We start from the raw sequence: 15,547 nt of genomic DNA on the forward strand, positions 1-15,547 counted from the left end.
GCCTAAAAATCTGATTATTTATTCAATGAGCAAGAGACAAATCTATCTATAATAAAGCATCCTGCTTACATCAACAAGATGTTTCTCCACACAGGGATTGAGTTTGAGTATATAAATATTTCCATATGGTTTGTTGGTTACTTTTAGTAATAAAAATGCTAACTTGGGTTTCCCCCACTCCCCCACCCCCGCCGGAAAAGTATTCTCCAAAAACTGATTAACAAGTGAAAGCGGGGGTGGGGGCGGTTAATATAAAGATCAAGGTCCTAAGGCAGAGCATTTCTGGTGACATTCACCCACAGCTCCACCTCCAGCCACCAGCAGATTCACACCTTCATTTATATGACCATCTGGGCACCCAGGGAATTAAAACCTCATGGCTGTCCAGTTGTCCTTTCATACTCCCAGGTTAGGAGGACAAAGAAAGGCTGAGCTGGATCCCCGGACCTGACCCCCCCACCTCCACCCCGGGAGGATGTCAGTTTCAGGGAAGTCCCAGGGATTCCAACAGAACCAGGGTCTCGTGAGAGTTTTTGTTTCCCCACCAGGCCACAAACACTTCTCCAGCAGGAGAGAGAAGATCAAGACACCTTCACATCAATTCAATAAATAACTCCTGAGCACCAGTTATGGGCACGACACTGCGATCAAGGACTCAGGCATAACAGACACAGATCATGCTCCAGCACACATTAAGCACTTGGTATTTACTGCATGAAGAGTTGGCTGAAGAAAATGGTGGTGGACACAAAGACATTGAGCTTGTAGTCATGGCACAGAAAACATTTGAGGAGCTGATGGTTGGGTGGGAAATCAAAGAGAAGGAAAATGAAACTGTGGACCTTGGGGCCTATAGAACAGGAATATCACGGTTCCAAGTAGGGGATTTGGAGGAAAGAAGTCAAGGATAATCTCGTTTAAGGTAATAGGAGGACATCCTGGTGGAGGTAAGTAGCCTACCTCTCCTTGTACAGAACTAGTCCAGAGCCGGCAAAAACTGTCCTAGCATGGAACCCCAAGGCAGCCCCAAGGTGGGGATTCTGGAGGTCCAAGGTACGGGGTTCTAGAAACAGAAATTCTCACAGTTGTGTGTTTCACAAAAGGCCTTTATTTCAACCACCCCTATGATCCACTCATGTAAGGCTTATGTTACCCAGATTTTCCTTAGCTGGGCCCCAAATCTGCCTCTCTCTAATAACTCAGTTAAATCATGTCATTTCTAGAATGTCACAATTCCAACTTTTTAAATCTATGTGTCCATGGCATCTAAAAACATATGTTCGGGGCGCCTGGGTGGCTCAGTTGTTAAGCGTTTGCCTTCGCCTCAGCTCATGATCCCAGGGTCCTGGGATCAAGCCCGACATCAGGCTCCCTGCTCGGCGGGAAGCCTACTTCTCCCTTTCCCACTCCCCCTGCTTGTGTTCCCTCTCTTGCTGTGTCTCTCTCTCTCAAATAAATAAATAAAATCTTTAAAAAATAAAAACAAAAACATATGTTCTTCAGATCTTTCTGCCTCCATCCAGTGGTGCCCAGTCTTCTCCCTCTCTGGACTTCACTGTGTTCATTCACTTTGCTCTCCTAAAACCTGGCAGATCTGCTCTCTCTAATTTAGGAGGAATGAGGGATCCGGCGTCGGGAAATCTGGTGTCGGAAGCCAGGGATTGAGGCTTCGCCAAACCGTATCAGTTATTCACAATTAATCAAAATGATCAGTTTTTCACAATTCCACTGTCCAGTGCATTCTCCCCAGTAGCCAGTGCTGATGGTCACAGTCTGCCTGCTTTCCCTGGAAGCCTCCATCCCAGTGGGCAGAGGGGCAGGGTCATGGAGAGGGGGCGGGCGTAGGATGGGGCAATCCCTCCACCGGCCCAGTGACTCACCTCTGTGGCCACTCACAAATGGAAAGGCAGAAGGAAGCCACGAGGAAGCCAGAGAAAACTTTCCTGCTAAAGCACTTTCACCTGAATATAAAAATGCCAGAGTGTCATCACTCTCGAGATTTTTGTGCTGGAATGTTCTTTTAGACCAAGATTGCCTGGCCTCCTACTCTGTCAGTCATGCCCCACCTTTATAATTTTGCCTTGTTCATTTTCCACTTATATCTGCCAGTTTCTTAATATTTTCTGTTTAAGCAACTCACATTTTTTTAAATAAATCTATCTTTAAAATTTTTTATGTCACTGTTGGGGCCCCTGACACTAACTCAGTCAGTTAAGCGCCTGACTCTTGGTTTTAGCTCAGGTCCTGATCTCAGGGTCGTGGGATCGAGCCCTGGTCCAACTCTGAGCTCAGCGTGGAGTCTGCTTAAGATTCTCTCTCCCTCTCCCTCTGCCCCTCCCCCTGCACTCTCTCTCTCTAAAATAAATAAATAAGTCTTTTAATTTATTTGACAGAGAGAGAGCACAAGCAGGGGGAGCGGCAGGCAGAGGGAGGAGAGAGAGAAGCAGTCTCCCCACTGAGCGGGGAGCATGATGTGCGACTCGATCCCAGGACTCTGGGATCATGACCTGGGCCGAAGGCAGACACTTAATCGACTGAGCCATCCAGGCACCCCAATAAATAAGTCTTTCAAAAAAAATTTTTATGTCACTGCTAAAAAGAGAAAACCAGTTTCACTTGCCATGTAAATATGAGGTAACCATAAAAGTAAATATAATGAAAAACAGTATGATTGTATTCTAGCTAACTCTGTAACTAAGACCCGCTCTCTCTTAGAGGGAGATTAGCAAGCGCAGAGAGGTTGTCAGAGACGGATCAGCACCAAATTGAGACCTTCTCTTTAACTAATCATAATTATTGAGAACGAATTTATCATCATAACAACAAACATTTATGTAGCAGGGACGGTTCTCACAACAACCCCAAAAGGCAGGCATCAATTCTATGCCCTCAAGAAATGTGGAAATAGGCACGGAGAGTTTACGTAGCTTGCTCAAGGTCATTTACCTAGTAAGTGGTGAAGCCAGGATTCCAGCCCAGCCAGTGTGACTCCAAACAGAACCCTGTTCTCATGATGTTACTTAATGTTAGGCATTCATCAGCTAAAATCCCCACCCCTTAGCAACCACTGATCAAAAGCAGCCTGAATCAGAAGGGAGACATGCCAGCCCCCGTTCACAAATTAAGTCAGGATGAGTATTCACTACACGGTGGTGACCTTGATAAAAACAAATCCTGCTCTCAAGGTCAGTCTGCCTTATTAACTTGTTGCCTTCAACAAGTGTTCCTTTTACAGCTGGCTGGTCATTTCAGCTTCTGGGTGAACTCTGCCTGTTGTTCTGCTTCCTGTTCTAGAAACATAATCCTTCTTAAAAGGAATGGGCACGTTTCAAGACATTTGAACATTTTGCACTTAATTTTAGCTTTACCATCTTCAGGTTTTGAACCTTATCACACGATTCCTGGAGGGATGAGAGGGGGGGGAAAAAGAAAAGAAAACGACTTCCCTCTCCATTCTTTCAGGGAAAACATGAGGGAGGCAGAAAAAAAGGAGACTCTCAGCCTCCCCAAGCTTGAGACCTGATTAAAGAGGCAACAGTAGCTCCAACCATTTTCGAATGACTGACGACGACGAGGTGTCTTGGTAATTGCTGGAGGCCGGGGTTGGTGACTTAATATACTAGTGTTTGGATTAGTTAATAGTTCAATTCCAAGAGGTTATGATCGTAATCCCCAGGACTGCTGGGTTGGCTCTAACGTGCAGCTCAGCGCTGTCTATGAAGCTGCCATTCCCAGTCAATTTCCTCAGGGAGAGGGGGAAAGAGAGGGAAGAAAATGAAAAGAGGGACTATTTGAATATCAAGTGAGCGCTTTCAATGGCCTACGTTAGTCCCGGGAGAATTATGGTGAAGTTGACGCGCACGCTCTGAGAGCACGCGTCACCCGCTTTGAAGTGGCGTCAGCTCATTAGAATTAATGGGTTGTGATGGTGGAAAATGTATGAGCTTGACCTCCATCCCCGTGCGACTCCCCGCTTCAGCGCTCACCCCTCAGGGGTCTCCCCTACCCCTGGCTCTTCTCTGCCTCTCTGGCCAGAATCCTGCCCAAACCTCTCAATTATGCCTCTAAAGCCACCTTGATCATATTGATCTGGTTTTAAGGACAGACCAGAACCCGTTTCTGGCATAACCGTCGGCCCAAATGGGCACCAGGAAAAAGACTTGTCTACGGAAGCTACCTCCCTTGCTTTGGTACCTGCTACATCACTTACAGAAAAAGCCAGGTCCTTCCTGAGGCTAGAGCCAGGTCACACCCTGACCGGACCATGTTTATGAAAAGTGTGCAGAAACAGGCTGAAATAGGCAGGAAGCCAGCGAAGGGGAAGGATTGGGGGTCATTTACTGCAGCCCATGGCAGCCTGTGCCTGGGACCCCAGCCAAATGAAAGCCAGCTCCTTTTGGGAGGCAAGCCAGCTACGCGAGTCCCAGCGGACAGCAGTGGAATCCCCCACCTACCGCCTTACTCTTTAAGACACCATTATTCTCCTAAATGAGGCAAGATAGCGTTTTCTTGCTCTCTCCCAAGCTAGAAGGATAAAAAGTCACCCCAAGGCTTTGCTGAACTGAGAAAAAGAGATTCCAGGAGGATCATATGCTTGACTTTTACTCTAAGAGGAGATGGATATTAGCAAGAAGATGTTCGTCTTGTAGACCTTCCACTCTGGCATGGCCGGAGAAAGCAGGCCCAGACCCAGAGGCAGGTTTTCTGAGAAGCTAATTAGGCCCCTTCCAAGCCCTGGGTGTGGGGAGGGAACTTGTCAGAACTCACAACGTCAATGTTTTTTTTTAATTTGCAAAAGCAAGGCATTTGTGTATTCATTTTCTTAAAGAAGCCTCCCAAGATAATGTAAACTTCACACCCCAAAAAGCCCTATTCCCCCTGCGCAGACTTGGGACGAGGTCCACAGCCCCCTCCGTCTATTTGCACCATTCGTCCCACCCACCCATGCAAATTGGCCGACACACTGACCACAAAAACCAGAGGGTAGAGGACAGAGTCAGAGGGAAAGATGAAGGATCCAGAAAAGAGGGACATTCTAAAGCACCGACCACCACCACACCCAAGAGGGCCTCCAAAGGGACTGGTGGGCAGAAGGCCGTGAACTATTTCCCAAGGTCCTTTGTGCTCAGAGTGTAGTAGAAGCAGCAGAGTATAGCGGAACCAGATGGCCTGGGCTCAAATCAGGCTCAACCACTTAGTAGCTGGGTGATCTTAGGCAAGTTATTTGACCTTTCTGTGCCACAGTCCCTCATTGGTCAAATAAGAGAGTAGCTACCTCCTTGGATTATGACGATTGAATGACCATATGCGTGTAAAATGCTTAGGACTGTGCGTGGCATATAGAAAATGCTAGATGGTGATGGTACCATCTGTTCTTTTTTTTTTTTTTTAAGATTTTATTTATGTGTCAGAGAGAGGGAAAGCACAAGCAGGGGGAGCTGCAGGCAGAGGGAGAGGGAGAAGCATGCTCCCTGCTGAGCAAGGAGCTCGACGTGGGACTCGATCCCAGGATCCTGATATCATGACCCGAGCCGAAGGCAGACACTTCACCAACTGAGCCACCCAGGAGTCCTACTGTGCAATTTCTACAGCGACAGTAGAGACCTGTCCATTCTCCAGCACCATCCCCTCCTCACATACACACGGCCCTTCCGGCCTCCTGCTCTCCCCCAGGACCAAGCCATGCTCCCTTAGCCTCAAGCCTTCACTTTCCCCACAGGAATGCCTTCCTCCTCTCTAAATCCACCTCCCTGAATTCCTGTGACACTTGGGCCTTCCCTTCTCTTTTATTCTTCCACTTAATGATTGCCCATCTGGCTCAATAAAGAAAGAAAGCATCGCTTTATATTCTGAGCTACATATTGCCGGAGCTTTTGCCAAGGAACAGGCACCATTCACACGAGCACTACACGGATCCCTTCATTCACTCATTCATTCATTCAAGCAACAGTCATCAGGCACCCACCAGTGCTTGCACTCTTCAGAGGGAACAGTGTTATAGAACGGGGAGGGTCAGGATCAGCTGGCGGGCACGTTACAGCACAGATTCCCAAGTTTGGGGGTGGCCCCAGGAATCTGCATTTCCAACAGGATGATTCGGATGTTGCTGGGGCAAGCCCAGCGCTGCCAAGGAAGGCTGCCCCCTTGATGCCCGAACTGTGATGACTGATGATTCGGTCATGTCTCATGCACTGTTAACTCGTCCTTCCGTGCATCGGGCCTCTGCTCAGCCATTTTCCTCTGGAATACTCTTCAGCCCCTCCCTGCAACTGCCCCCCTCCACTCTTCTTTACAAAGCTGGCTTATCCTCACCAAAAAGTCTCCCCATCCTGATACACACACACATGCACGCGTGCACACGATATTCTCTATTCCTGCCATTTCTCTCTTTCATAGAACACTTCAAAATTTGTATTGGGGGGGCGCCTGGGTGGCTCAGTCGGTGAAGCATCTGCCTTCGGCTCTGGTCATGATCCCAGGGTCCTGGGATCGAGCCCTGCATCGGGCTCCCTGCTCAGCAAGGAACTTCTTCTCCCTCTCCCGATCCCCCTGCTTGTGTTCTCTCTTGCTATCTCTGTCTCTCTCTAATAAATAAGTAAAATCTTTTTTAAAAAAAGAACTTGTATTAGGTATTTGCTTGTTTACTTGTCTCTATGACAGCAGGAACAATGTCTATTCTATTTTCTATGTATCCCCAGCGCCTACCACAGAGCCTGGAACACAGCAGGTGCTCAGTAAATATGTTGATCCATTAACTAATTCCTTCGACAAATATTCAATGCGTATCTATTCTGTGCTGTGCTAGGCACTGTACTAGATGCCAAGGACACAGCGGTGGCAAAAATTATTCATTTTCACGGGGTGGGGCGGTGGAGACTGACAATAATCAATGAGTATAATAAATAATTGAATTCTTTAATATGCAATAAGGCGTGAGGTGCTATAGGAAAAACAGTGAGGGGAGCAGGAATGATTGGTGGGGGAACCAGGCTGTGGGTTGAGATTTTAAGCTGGGTGGTCAGAGTGGGCCTGTTGGAGAAGGTGACATTTGAGCAAAGGCTCAGGGGTTGAGGCAGTTTGCCATGCGGACATCTTTGGAAAGAGTCTTCCAGCCAATATAAATTCCCTAAGGCAGCACGGTCCAATAGAACCTTCTGGCGATGTTGGAAATGTTCTATCTGTGCACTGTCCAATACGATCGTGGCTAGTGGGAAGGGCACTGTGCAGTGCAGCCTGAAAGTGTGAAAATGTGAAGGACATTGAGTGCAGGTGCAGGGGAGGGACTGGGGGAAAGGAGGAGCAGATGATCTCAGGAAGGTAAGACCATTTCGGGTACCTGACTGGTCATCTCAAGGACTCCGCTTTCATTCCGAGTGAGGTGGGAGCCATTAGAGAGTTCGGAGAAGGGCAGTGATATGATTTACGTTTTAAAAGATTCCTCTGGCTGTTGTATTGAGAATTAACTGTAGAGGCTAAGGGTAGATGCGGTGGGGAGGGGGGGAGGACAAGTGGGGAGACTGGGCAAGGCGGGCAGGCCAAACATGATGGCAGATCAGAGCAGGATTGTAGCAGTTAAGGATGTGCTAAGCGGTAGGTTCCAGATATATTTTGAAGATTGAGCCCAAAGGATTTCCTGAGAGGTGCTGATTAAAACATATATTAAGCTTTGAATATACACCAAGCACTAGCTATGAACTTCTTCTAAGCCAGATTTGTCAAAGAAACGTCACCCGTGTTTTGACTGGTACCAGCTTTTCCTAAGACAGATTGCTCTTGGGGGCATTTCTCACTTTCAGTGTCCTACCATTTGGTCTTCAAACAGAACCAAGAGAGCCTGCTGGCCCCATGAAATGTGTTGTTATTATTCACTCAGCATCACCCCATGGTATGTACATTAAGAAAATAGATGACTCGAGTCCTACATAAATCCTTCATTCTCCTGTTTTATTCCCCTGTCCATCACCTCCTCATTTACTCTTAATATTCGGGTTTTGCCTTCAAGGCTGGGTCAGTTCTCCGGAGGACTTCCGTCTTCTTCCTCTCGCATCTGCCGGGTCCTCTCCAGGGACTCGCACAGCCTGAGGATGGGAAATCGAGTCATCCGTCTTCTGTAACCATATGGATAAGATGTAGTCATTACCGTTGTTGGCATTGTTGTGCTTTGGAAGCTAATTAAGACCATTAGCTATTAAATACCAAAAACAATTAAGCTAATTGAAATAAACCATGTGCAGTTTGCACCCTTGCGTAGACAAAACCTCAGCATCTGGCTGGATGGTGGCACTGCAGATGTTCTGGTGCCAAAATAAATCAGGGAATACGGGAGCCGGAGACGGAGGTGCCTCAGCACCCAATCAGTTCACCGCCGCAAAATGCTTCTCAGAAACATTTGGCTTGATTTGGGGAGGTTTCTTCCGAATTGAAAAAAAAAAAAGAAAAAACAACGTGTATTCCTGCCCAAATGTTTCTTTCAGTCTATAGAACAGCAGAATCGTGCTGTTACCCTGTCTCTGACTCAGCTCGGTGGCCGGTTGCAGCGTCCAGACATGGAGGGGACCTCTGGAGATCGCCACTTAACCAGATGTCTAGGTGGAAGGGGGTTTCCCAGGGTTTTAGGCTGTGGCTGGCAGCTTTGGACAGCATATATATCTTCCACATAGAGGGGAGAGGGATCGAGAGCCAGAGAAAGGAAGAGGAGCCATGGAGACTGGGGGAGGCTCTACAACGAGTGTGTGTTTATCTGGAATTTTTTTGGCTGCACGTGCCGAAAAACTCAACCAGATTTTGCTTCAGCCAAAAAGGGAATTCAGCTGGGAGGAAGAACAAGCTTCAGGGAAGAGGACCGCAGGAGCTCCCAGGGACTCAGCCCAAATCGGACTCCACCTGTCTGTCTGTCTGTCCGTCTGTCACCTCTGCCTAGCTCTGTGTTGGCCACACTCTGGCTTCAGAGAAGGCTTCTCTGTGTGGCAAGGAGCATGGATGCTGCCAGGGCCAATTTAGCAAGTCCAGGGATGAAGAGAACTCCTTATACCCAGAGTCCATGTATCCCCACATGGGACAGGATGGTTCAGCAGATGCCTACCAAATCCCATCGCCCCCCACTCCCATCCTACCTATGGCCCAATGGAGAAGCATTTTTTGAAAAGGAAATATCTGCGCAAGAGCAAAACCGATAGCTATGGGGTCCCTAGACAAGGGTGCCAAAGAAAGGATCAGAATTTGATGGAGAGAGAAACCGTAGGGAGAATATTGCCTGGAAAAAAAGTGCAAAAGATACCTGGGCATTCATAAGGGCTCCATTTTTTTTTTTTTTTGTCGTTCTACCATCCTGTCATTTCTCTGCTGAATATTCAAAAAACAAGATTATCAACAGCCAGGATTCCATTCCCCTCCAGCATCCGTGTCATCCACAGTCCACAACTGCCTCATAGAAAAGGAGGGTAGCAATGAAGCGGAGAGGAAATAGCCTTAAGAAGAGCTCAGCTTTGGGGCTCCTGGCTGGCTCAGTTGGTGGAGCATTTGACTCTTGATCTCAGGATTGTGAGTTTGAGCCCCACATTGGGTGTACAAATTACTTAAAAATAAAATCTTAAAAAAAAAATAGTGCCCACCTTCTTCCTCTCATAACTGATCCAAATCATTATCCATTTTTTTGATGGACATATTGCAGAGGGGGTGTTTCCTGAGTATCTAAACCCACTTCCTATGTTTTGAAAATCCCTTACCTTATAAGCAGTGGTGTCCTGATATAAATTGATCAGTCTGCTGTTAAGGGATGGGAGACCTAGTCTGCAGTGTCTGCTCATTTCTGTGGTGTAGATACTCCCGCTATGGCTGATCAAGCTATCAACATGATGCCACTGAATGCAGAATTGGGGAGAGAGACACAGCAGCACATTATTACATAATATTTCCACCACACAGGCACAACAGGCATAAATAACTTCAAGGACACAGGTAATAGTGAAAGTAATAAAATAATTAAGGAGGGACAAGTTTCAAGTATTTAATACCTTTGCTCTTAATGTAATGTATTTCATTGGGTTTACAAAATTTAGTTTTTCAAATTCAGCTCTTTATTCTGAGATCAATATCACAACTCGGATATTGACACTGACACAGCCAAGATACAGGACATCCCCATCGCAATAATGACCACTCACACTGTCCTTTTAGAGCCACCTACTTCCCTCCGACCCATATCCCCTCCTTAACCCAGAAAGCACCAACCTCTTCTCTAGTTCTATGATTCTGTCACTTTAAGAATATTACATAAATAGGGGGTGCCTGGGTGGCTCAGTTGATTAAGCGATTGCCTTCGGCTCAGGTCATGATCCTGGAGTCCCAGGATCGAGTCCCGCATCGGGCTCCCTGCTCAGCAGGGAGTCTGCTTCTCCCTCTGACCCTCCTCCCTCTCATGCTCTCTGTCTCTCATTCTCTCTCTCTCAAATAAATAAATAAAATCTTAAAAAAAAAAGAATATTACATAAATAGAATCATGCAGCGTATAACCGTTGGGGATTGGCTTTTTAACTCAACATTATTATCTAGAGATATAGACAGGTTGTTATGTGTACCAAAATTTCATTCTTTTCATTGCTGACTAGTACTCCCATTTGTTTAACCATTCACTCATTGAAGGTCATCTGGGTTGGCTATTGCAAATAAAGCTGCTATAAATATTTGTGTACAAGTTTTTGTATGAACATAAGTCTTCATTTCTCTGAGACAAATGCCCAGGAGTACAACTGCTGGATCATGTAGTACTTGCAGGCGTAGGTTTTTAAGAAATGGCCCAAACTGTTTTCCAAGGTGGCTGTCCCATTTTACTTTCCCACCAGCAGTATATGAGTGATGCAATTTCTCCACATCTTCACTAGACTTAGGTGTTAAATACACTATTTTTTTTTATTTTAGCCATTCTGATAGGTGTGCAGTGATATCTCATTGCAGTTTTAATTTGCATTTCCCTGATAAAGCTAATAAGGTTGAACATCTTTCATGTGCTTATTTGCCATCTATATATCCTCTTCAGTGAAATGTTTCTTCATGTGTTTTGCCTATTATTCAAACTGGATTATTTGTTTTTTGCTATTGTTTTAGAAATTCTTTATATATTCTAGATATCAGTCCTTTGTCAGATATATGGTTTGCAAATATCCTCTCCTACTCTGTAATTTACCTTTCTATCTTCTTGGGGTCTTTTTTTTTTTTTTAGAGATTTTATTTATTTATCAGAGAGAGAGAGCATAAGCAGGGTGAGTGGCAGGCAGAGGGAGAAGCAGGCTCCCCACTGAGCAAGGAGCCTGATGAGGGACTCCATCCCAGGACCCTGGGATCATGACCTGAGCTGAAGGCAGACACTTAACCATCTGAGCCACCCAGGCGCCTCCATCACCATTTGTTGAAAAGTCTATCTTTCCTCCATTGAATTGCTTTTGCACTTTTTGTCAAAAATCAGTTGCACATATTTGTGTGGGTCTATATCTGAGGTCTCCATTCTGTTCCATTAATCTATGTGTCTATCCCTCCAACAATACCACACAGTCTTGATTACTCTAGCAATGTAATAAGTCTGGAAATCAGGTAGACTGATTCATCCCATTTTATTCTTCTTTTTCAAACTTGTTTTAGCTATTAGTTTTTACACCTTTCCATATAAATTTTAGAATAATCTTGTATACATCTACCAAAAAATCTTGCGTAGGTTTTAGTAAAAATTGCATTAAAATTGTATGCTGTATATCAACTTAGGGACAGTTGACATCTTTGTGATGCTGAGTCTTCCAGCTCATGAACCTAGTATGTTCCTCCATTTATTTGACTTCTTTCTTAAGTGTGTTGTTTGGTTTCCAGATGTTTGTTAATTTTCCCTTTATTTTTCTTTTATTGATTTTCTAGTTTGATTCCATCATAGTCAGAGAACAAACTCTGATGGTTTCAATTTTTTTAAACGTGCTGCAATTTGTTTTACGGCCCAGGATATGGCCAGGATATGTTCCATGAGCACTTGAAAAGAGTATATATTCTAATGTTGTTGGGTCACCGTTCTATAAATGTCAATCTGATCCTATTGGTCAATGGTGTTGTTGAGTTCTTCTACCTCCTTGCTGATTTTCTGTCAACTGTCCTATCGATCGTTGAGAGGACTGTTGATGTCTCCAGCTATAATTATGATTTGTCCGTTTCTCCTTTCAGTTCAATCAACTTTTACTTTGCGTATTTCATAGCTCTATTGTTGGGAGTTTTCTTAGGGGTTGACTTTTTATCACTATATAATATTCTAATCTGTCTCCTACTGCCGGGCAATGGTTCTGACTCTCCACCAGGACTCCTCTGACACCACCCCCTTGGGGGTGGGAGAATGTGCCTCCTTACTAGTAAATGGAGGTGAAGTGTAGGCCCCTGACTTGGCCTTCTGTGACACAACCCGAGCAGGGTGTTGAGGTCTCTCCAGGTTAGAAGTCTAGGCTCCCCACTTAGCCTTTGTTGGCATGAGTAGGGATAGGGCCACAGTTTTGTCTAGTGTTTGGCAGTTTTTGTTGAGAAGATTTCTGTCTTGCTATGTTGCTCCTCTCCTGGCCCAATATTGGCTAGAGAGAGCAGACTTTTGTGGGAGCTTTTCTGTATGTACCCATTGGCAATTTCTGGGCTTCCAGCTTCTTTATAGCTCCCTATTTGGGAAATATGAGGCAAGAAGAAATCCCAAGGAAATCACTGATATGTTCAGCTCTCAAGGTCCCTAGCTGGTCCGCCTTCTTCTCCCCTTTCAGAGTCTTCTTTTGTTTCTTTTATATATAATGACCAGGGGTTTTAGTTGTAGTTTGCAGGAAAGGTAGGGGAAAGTACAGCCACTGTAATTTATTTTTTAATAATGGCTGTGTTTAACAACCAGCTCACAAGTCCCTGAAATTTTAACAACGGAGTCTTGTAAACTGGCTTCAATACACCAGTGTCATGAGTCTCAGAGGAAATCAGAGCCCATCTCCCACCACAGAAGCCTGAAATGCCATCTCTTCTCATTCCAAGCCTTCCCCGCAGTGCGGACACAGGCATGTGAGGTCAGCTTGGAGAGTCAGCGGCAGCCACCCGGGACCGTGGGCCAAGCGCTGGCCATGCAGGGAAGTGGGGAAATGGGGAATCCTTCCGGCGGGCAGTCCAGGAACAGCTCTGTGGCAGCAATATCAGGTAAGGCATCCACCATCAGGGGCTCAAACTGTGGCAACTCATGCTCAGTCGTGGCCACGGCATTCTCACCCAACATTTTTTTAAGCTTATTTATTTATTTATTCATTTATTTTTAAGTAATCTCTACACCCAGCGTGGGGCTCCAACTCAAAACCTAGAGGAGTCACATGCTCTTCGGACTGAGCCAGCCAGGTGCCCCTCACCCAACTTTTTCTATGGCGTGTCCTTGACAGCGGCTGTGGCCAATATTGCATCTGAGTTGGGTTCTCCTACCTTCCCAGTGGCTCTGAGTGGCTTTCGACAGCTGTTTCTGCTTAAATTGGCTGGAACTTGCTTCTTTGAGGTCCATACGAGCATTTTGATTGATGCACATTCACTGGCCCTGGGCTGCAAACACCCCTGGAAGACAAAAACCTCGGCCTCTCCCACGAACACCTCCTGCCCAGGGGAAATCACTTGAGGAATAACTTACACCCAAGAGAGCAGGGCTCTCTAGAAGGGCTTTCTGAGGGGGCGGCGAGGGGCCCAAGGCCACCCAGACCTCCCCCGCTGCGTTGCCAAACACCTTGGTCAGCGACTCTGACCCTGCACACGGTACTTACTTAGTGTCTCACTGCGACCTGAGCAATTTGGCATTGGGTGGGATAAACTAACTAGCCTGACCCTGGGAACGAGACAATCCTGATGACCCTGAAATCTTATTTCCCTTTCTCCAGTTCCACTCACCCTGCTCCCTTCGGCATCACTGAAGACTCACTCACTGCTTAGAGGAGTTTTTTATTCCTTGAAGGTAGCTCTGGTGCACAGAAAAGACCATGCATAGCTCTACTTGGGTCTTGAAAATTAGTATTTGATTTATTGAAAATAGAGATTCAGAAATGCATTGCCCTTCCTTCAGCTTTCAAAATCAGCTTAGGAAGCTTATTATCCTATTTATAAGTCTAACAAATATTAACAATCACTCTGAGAGGGATTTTGATTAATGTTTGGTCCCATTTATACACTTAGTTAATTAAACCTCTTTAACATTTTAAGCAGCATTTATAAATTTAATATATTCCATTCCTCTTCAAGTACTTTATCTGACTGACAAGCCTTCCCAAGTACTAAAGTGACTCTCATAAGATTTAATAAATTAAGCATGCAAAAACAGTCAAGCTTATATTCTCTTAAATTGTCAAACTATATGTAAACTTAGAAAGGTTTCAACTTAGGGGCACCTGGGTGGCTCAGTCGGTTGGGCGTCCTGACTCTGGATTTTGGCTCAGGTCCTGATCTTGGGGTCCTGGGATGGGGCCCCCGTCGGGCTCCACACTCAGTGGGGAGTCTGCTTAAGATTCTCCCTTTCCCTCTTCCTCAGCTCCTCCCACCGCTTGCACTCTCTGTCTCCAAAATAAATAAATCTTTAAAAAATAAAATAAAATCACGTGTACATGAAGTATCCTTGCTGCAGGCTGAATGTTACTGTCCCCCAAAATTCATACATTGAAATCCTAGCCCCCAGTGTGAAGGTATTTAGGAGGTGGAGCCTTTGGGACATGATCAGGTCATGAGGGCAGAGTCCCTAGAAATGGGATTAGTGCCCTTCTAAGTGACCCCAGAGAGCTCTCCCACACCCTTTCTGCCCTATGAGGACACACTATGAGGACAGGCAGTTATCTAGGAACCAGGACCTGGGCTCTCACAGACGCCAAATCTGTAGCAACTTGATCTTGGACTTCTCGGCCTCCAGAACCGTAATACATTTCTGTTGTTTATAAGCCACCCGGTCTGTGGCATTCCGTTATAGCCGCCCAAACAGGCTAGGACAATAACATGTGCACAAATTCCTTTCACTTGAAAATATTATAACCACAGTTTTCATTCCCTTAAACATTTCTGTTGCTGAATTTTGTATTTTCCCTGGACTACTAAAATGTCTATCTATAACAGAGATAATTTCCTTCTTTTAACTAAGGTTGTTCATCAATGAGAACTTTTGGGTAGATGCTGACTGGATCCTCACTGGTGACCCTATGGACCAGTCAAGCCCTATTTCCAGTCTTTAACTTCCTAACTTAAAGATGGGGACAGCCAAGGAGACCACCCCCTTAGAGACTGGTGACTGATTACTAGTTTTCAAACCAGAGTCCAGTCCGTAACCCCCATCCAGGGCCCACACCTGATTTTGCATTTATTTGACCCTTAAAGAATGTAACTATAAATTTTCCCATCCAACTCTAAAGAATCTTGTATTCTAGGAGTGCCTGGCTGGCTCAGTCAATGGAGCATACGACTCTTGATCTCAGGGTTGTAAGTTCGAGGCCCACGGTGGGTGTAGAGACTACTTAAAAAATAAAATCTTTAAAAAAAAAAAAAA

At 45.5% G+C, this 15,547-nt stretch overlaps 2 long non-coding RNA genes across 2 annotated transcripts in view; one reads left to right on the forward strand and one right to left on the reverse strand.

Annotated features, from left to right (window-relative positions):
* Positions 1-15,547, forward strand: part of LOC145720458 (uncharacterized) — a 181,488-nt gene that overhangs the window by 143,624 nt on the left and 22,317 nt on the right. The window lies entirely within an intron of this gene.
* LOC115938109 (uncharacterized) lies at positions 7,924-15,537 on the reverse strand. The gene is made up of 3 exons (XR_004073308.2): positions 13,462-15,537; positions 9,726-9,860; positions 7,924-8,108 (listed from the first exon to the last, which is right to left on the reverse strand). It is a non-coding gene; the product is annotated as an uncharacterized LOC115938109 (long non-coding RNA).

Source organism: Leptonychotes weddellii, chromosome 3, assembly GCF_054177405.1.
Source record: "Leptonychotes weddellii isolate Sample4059 chromosome 3, ASM5417740v2, whole genome shotgun sequence".
NCBI classification, from domain to species: Eukaryota; Metazoa; Chordata; class Mammalia; order Carnivora; family Phocidae; genus Leptonychotes; species Leptonychotes weddellii.